The sequence below is a fragment of the Emys orbicularis genome, chromosome 15 (assembly GCF_028017835.1).
Source record: "Emys orbicularis isolate rEmyOrb1 chromosome 15, rEmyOrb1.hap1, whole genome shotgun sequence".
NCBI classification, from domain to species: Eukaryota; Metazoa; Chordata; order Testudines; family Emydidae; genus Emys; species Emys orbicularis.
Window position 1 is genome coordinate 31,412,381 of NC_088697.1, and position 6,049 is coordinate 31,418,429.

Below are 6,049 nucleotides of genomic sequence, written 5' to 3' on the forward strand. Positions count from 1 at the left end.
CTATGTGCCCTTTCCTTTCCCGCACCTTAGTTCTTTTCTTTCCTATCCCTCTCCTTTTCCCTTCTGTCTAATAATAGTATGGCTTAGCTGGCCAAGACCATATATTTTGCAACACTTTTCCTTTTGTTTCTGTATCTTTAATAAAAGTTTAAAAGGATCTTTAGTGGTGTGTTGGCCAGGGTATTAAACAGGCTGAGGTCTCTGTACACCAAACCTTGTTTAACGTTGGGTAGTTTCATGGTTACATTAACACCTTTGATTCTTTGGCCCCGTATATTAATGCAACATGGAACAAACTTGTAGGGAGACACTTGTATACAAATCCTTTTTTATTGTATCTTGTTACAATATATTTGCGTACCAATAGAGAAAAACATGTTAATCTGGTTAATTCAAAAGCGCAAAGCAATTAATTATGGAGAAATGCTTCTAAAAGGACAGGCTGGTGCTTGTGCATGACGCAGCGTCTGGCTGGCAGTCTCAGTGGTGCCGAGGACTCCCCTTTTTGCGCCCAGTTGGCTCTTTGAGTAGGTAGGAGGGCTCGCACTGGATACATGGCTGTTGCCCAGCACCGGTGAGTTTTTCGAAGATGACGCTGGCTTCTATCACTTGGCGGTTTTCCCCACTACCAGTACGACAATTATAATGATGAGGAAAATTACTCCTACGACAATCCCGATGATATTCAGCATGCGGGCAGTGCGGGAAGCTTGGGACGCTCGCTCCATGTCACCTGTCCCAGCTGCATTCTCTACCTGGAAGGGAAGCACAGCCCACCCCACCCATCAAAACAGTTATTTAAATTCCAGGCTAATAAAACCCCACCCCAAAGGGCGTCAATCCAATGCGCCATGTGACGTCAATATACACAAGGACATAGGAATTACAAAGAAACAATCAAAAAACAGCTGCATGTCTTCCTCTCACCTACCACATGTCATTTGATTAAATGTCACATGACCAACGTAGCTTAAAATGCATAAGAACAGCCATATTGGCTCAGACCAATGGTCCATCTAGCCCAGTATCCTGTCTTCTGACAGTGCCAGGTGCTTCAGTGGGAATGAACAGAACGGGGCAATTATCGAGTGAGCCATCCCCTGTCGTCCACTCCCAGCTTCTGGCAGTCAGAGGCTTAGGGACACCCAGAGCATGGGGTTGCATCCCTGACCATCTTGGCTGCTAGACATTGATGGACCTATCCTCCATGAACTTATCTAGTTCTTTTTTGAACCCAGTTGTACTTTTGGCGTTTTACAGCATCCCCTGACAAGTAGTTCCACAGGTTAATTGTGTGTTGTGTGAAGAAGTACTTCCTCATATTTGTTTTAAACTTGCTGCCTATTAATTTCATTGGGTGACCCCTGGTTCTTGTGTTATGTGTTAAGGGGTTAGTACCACTTCCCTATTCACTTTCTCCACAACTTTCATGATTTTATAGACCTCTATTATGTCCCCCCTTAGTCATCTCTTTTCTAAGCTTAACAGTCTTTTTAATCTCTCCTCAGATGGAAGCTGTTCCAGACCCCTAATTCTAATATATATATATTTTGAGATGAGACAACCAGAACTGCACACAGTATTCAAGGTGTGGGCATATCATGAATGTATATACTGGCATTATTTTCTGTCTTATCTATCCCTATCCTAGTGTCTCCTAACAATGTTAGCTTTTTTGACTGCCGCTGCACATTGAGCAGATGTTTTCAGCAAACTATCCATGATGTCTCCAAGATCTTTCCTTCCATATTGCATTTTTCCACCAGTCAGAAATCCCACCATTAGCTGTTTTAGCCTTTGGACATACCCATTCAAAGAGATGGGCTTTCCACCATGCTTTGAAGTTCAACAAATTCTGGGGGAATCCATCTATCCTACGTACTTATCTGTCCCCATCACAATGGTAACTGAGCCCCTCACAGTCACTAGTGAATTTATCCTACAGCACCCCAGTGAGGTAGGGGAGAGCGGCTATGCCCATTTTACAGGTGGGGAAGTAAGTCACAAGGTGGCTAGCGTCCTTTCCATCTGACCATCACGGGAGGAGGCTGAACACTCCAGAGGAAAGGGGGTTAGGTTTCCAGATGGAGGTCAGTGACATGCAGGATGAGAGCTGGTCAAAGTGTGAATGGAAAACATTAAAAAAAATTCATCAAAATTCCTGTGATTTTTTTGGGGAGGTCCTTTTATTTTTAATCAGCTCTCTTCAGGATCTTCCTGTCACACCCTGTTTGCTGCATTACACAGTATGGTTGGGGAGGAAGGGAGGGTGGAATAATACAAAGCAAGAAATTCAATCATTCAATCACCAAAAGAAAATAAAAGGTTAAGAGATTCTGGGTTTTTTATAAGTAAATTTGACAGGCCTCAAGACTAAAGCCCCGATCCTGCAAAGACTTACTGCATGCACATAGCTTTACACGTCTGAGTAACCCCATGGACATTGGTAGAGCTACTCATCTTCACAGTGTTAGGCCTGTGCAGAATTAGGGCTTAACACCCTTGCTCCACAGAACAAGCATGCCTGGATAGAGCTGGGGAAGTACAGTCGTAATACGATTTATTTCCCAAAATTTACTCCTCCTGTCTGTGACTGGCCTGCAAACAGACTGGCTGTTATTTCATTATTGGAAGTTACTGGGTGGGTAGTTTTGTGAATAACTTGTGGTGGCTTGTGCCTCTGTAGGCAGCTTATTGAACGTTTGCGGTATTCAGAATGTGATCTACCCGTTTTCTAAAGAATTCAGAGCTTTTAAGGCCAGAAGGAATCACTCTGATCATTTAGTCCGAGATCCTGTATAACACAGGCCAGAGAATTTCACCCTGTCATTCCTGCTGTGGAGGAAATTGCTCTTCTCAGTACACAAGTGAACACTATTGAGACCCGTATCAGAGGGGTAACGGTGTTAGTCTGGATCTGTAAAAAGCGACAAAGAGTCCTGCGGCACCTTATAGACTAACAGACGTATTGGAGCATAAGAATCCAATGCGTCTGACGAAGTGGGTATTCACCCACGAAAGCTTATGCTCCAATACTTCTGTTAGTCTATAAGGTGCCACAGGACTCTTTGTCGCTTCTTAATATTGAGACCAATAACTTGTGGCAGAACTAGAGCATTTCTCTTAGGAAGATGTGCAATGTCTGTTTAAAGACTCCTATGATGGTGAATTTAGCACTTTCTTTGGTAAGTTGTTCCAATGTTTAATTACCCTCACTGCTAAAAGACTGAGTCTTATTTCCTATTTGAATATTTCTAGCTGCAGCTTCCAGCCATTGGACCTTGTTCTGTCTCTGCTAGCCTAAAGATAGCCTTAATGTCAGATATCTTCTTGCTGTGTAAGTACTCAGGGCAGATTTTAAAAAATATTTAGGATTTCAATGGGAATAAGGTGTCTAGGTGCTTCTGAAAATCCCACTAGGCGATTAGAATCTTTAGGTGCCTAAATATGTTTGTAAATCTGGCTTTTAGCGACGATGAACGTATCACCTTGCGACAACGGATGCTATGGAGTCATCGCCACTTTCATGAGCTATGTACATATTTATCCTTTCTTCTGAAAATCAACATCTGCAAAAGGAACTTTTGTTTCCATCACTGGAATTAAATAGGGAATAAGTTCTCTCCACTGCAGAAACCCTAAAAATCCATGAAGGAGGAAGAAACCCAGGCATACAGAGAAACTGATTCTCCTGGGAAAGTGACCTTAGATTAGATATCAGGGAAAGGCCTTCTAAAGGCCCTTAATACTGGGAAAAGAATGTGAGATCAAACCCAGCAAAATATCCTTAGCACAACTATAATGGCAGCTGATAAGGCCAAGCACGAGCCGTGAGAAAAGAGCAGAAAATTAAGGTGACTGGAAATATTGACCCTCACCCTCCCTGACTTCTAACCTTTCAAATGCCTTTAACCCGTTCCCTCCTCAAATTCCATAGTCATCTGGTTTGTGTTCTTCCCCATGGGAAGGACCTCTCTCTGATGAAATAACCTTACTCCCCAGTCTGGTGGGAGAGGCTGCTGCCAGTTTAAACCATGTTTTCTAGTGGGAAGAAGCAGATCTGGCTAAGCACCTGTCACATGCCCCCTCTCCACTTGGCCAGTCACCAACCCTGTCACAGACCGGACACATGTTGGCATTGAAACCCAGCCACGCACTTCGTCTTTGCTCAAAGAGATTGCATGGCTAATTAAAGTGGAGCCACATTCCTCACCAGAGTATCGGTGGTGGCCATGCTGTCATCCCTGTGTATTTACTTCATCGAGCAACAAGTTTCTTAGGGCAATGACAGCTTCAATACGCCACTTGGTTATTGCTCAGAAGAAAATACACATCAGCTGGGTATCTCAATAAAATTGGGAAAAAACGACCTTTCACAGACAAAGGTTTCAAGTAGAGGAATTTTCCTACTCAGCACATCAGCTCATTGATGGATTTGCCTATAAAATTCCATATCTTTGGGAGCTGGGGAAAAAACAGTACCAATGATTTGTATAGATGCAAAAATGCAATTCCTAATGAATCCTCATGAAAGAGGCTGTGCTGTCAGGGACTGATGGCCTCTGTTTACGCCCAGAATTGTCCCAGCCCATATTCATAACTGTGAATCTATCTACATGGTTAGTTGTGTGATGTGAATACACAGAAAGAGGATTAAGTATGCATTGGTCACAATGAAACTCATGGCAGAATTTGATCACTCCAGGACAAAGGTCCTCAGCTACTGTCCCAAGGAGGCGAAAATCCCCATCCTTAAGCTAATGGTCAGAACACTGGACACAGAACTCAGCGCTGCGTCTCTCCACTCACAAGGCATACAAACAGCCCACACTCCAGTGCTCACACACATCCTTCATTTACACCCAACACCACCACCAAAGCAACAGTTCAAGAGAAATGTCTCTTTCCAGTCAATTCAACTTTGGAAGCAACAATTCCCACAACTTGCTTAAAGTAGCCCTAGAAAATTGCTAAAGGAAAATTGCACTGTTCCCTATAACTTCTGGGAATAAAATCCAAATGTTTCAACACCTTTGCATTGAAAATTAGGGTTGGCTTCTCCAACTCTCTCTGTAACAGACATTTTAAGACCATATTTGTAAATCAAAGTTTGGAAATGTATCAACGAAAAAATAAATACGCTTAAATAAATGCCAAACTTACTCTGAGAGAAAAGATGAGAGCAGCTATTCCAAGCGGGAGGCAGCAACACAACAAGTTAAAGATCGACAGGGCAAGGTAAGTAGGGACATTTCTTTGAGTTGTCTCCATCTTCAGAAGCTTCCTGTTTAAATTCTCTATTGCTGAAGCTAGGAAGGCTTTGAAGAATAGTAACACTGCTTCCTCTGTTAAATCTTGCAATGGGGAGGGGGGGAGTAACCAAGGGAAACACTGCTGAGCAAAGCATGCACTTGCGTGCATCGTTTACAGACTCCTTTCCCAATCCCATCCCATAAACTACTGGTTGCGTTTGTAACCAAGCTACACACCTGTTTCAAATTAAATTTCTGTGATGAATCTAGTAGGATTTTCAGACTAGAATTCTGTATGGAGGGGTGCGACTGGACTGCTAATAAACGCTTGATAGTGTAAAACAGAATGCTGTTCTTGAGGAGTGGGCAATTCAGCTTCCAGCTGTCTTATGATATAAAAAGTAGAGCTGCTCAGAAAAACTTCAGCTGAGCCATTCTCCATCAGAGACGGCAGTGCCATCAAAAAGGAAATGCTTCTCAAAATGCCTATTTCACAGACATTTCATTTTGGAGAAAACCTGGGGGAGGGAGGAGGAAGTTGTCCGATTTCAACATTTGTAGAACAAAATACTTTTAGCTTCCATTTCAATATTTTTTGTTGTTTTGTATTATAATATAGAGCAGGGGTTGGCAACCTTTCAGAAGTGGTGTGCCGAGTCTCCATTTATTCACTCTAATTTAAGGTTTTGCGTGCCAGTCATACATTTTAAAGTTTTTAGAAGGTCTCTTTCTATAAGTCTGTAATATATAACTAAACTATTGTTGTATGTAAAGTAAAGTAAATAAAGTTTTTTAAA

The 6,049-nt window shown here is 42.3% G+C and overlaps 1 long non-coding RNA gene across 1 annotated transcript; it reads right to left on the reverse strand.

Moving 5' to 3' along the window:
- Positions 1-311: 311 nt before the first annotated feature.
- On the reverse strand, positions 312-5,351 carry LOC135889443 (uncharacterized). The gene is made up of 2 exons (XR_010561931.1): positions 5,164-5,351; positions 312-755 (listed from the first exon to the last, which is right to left on the reverse strand). It is a non-coding gene; the product is annotated as an uncharacterized LOC135889443 (long non-coding RNA).
- Between the last annotated feature and the right edge of the window lie 698 nt (positions 5,352-6,049).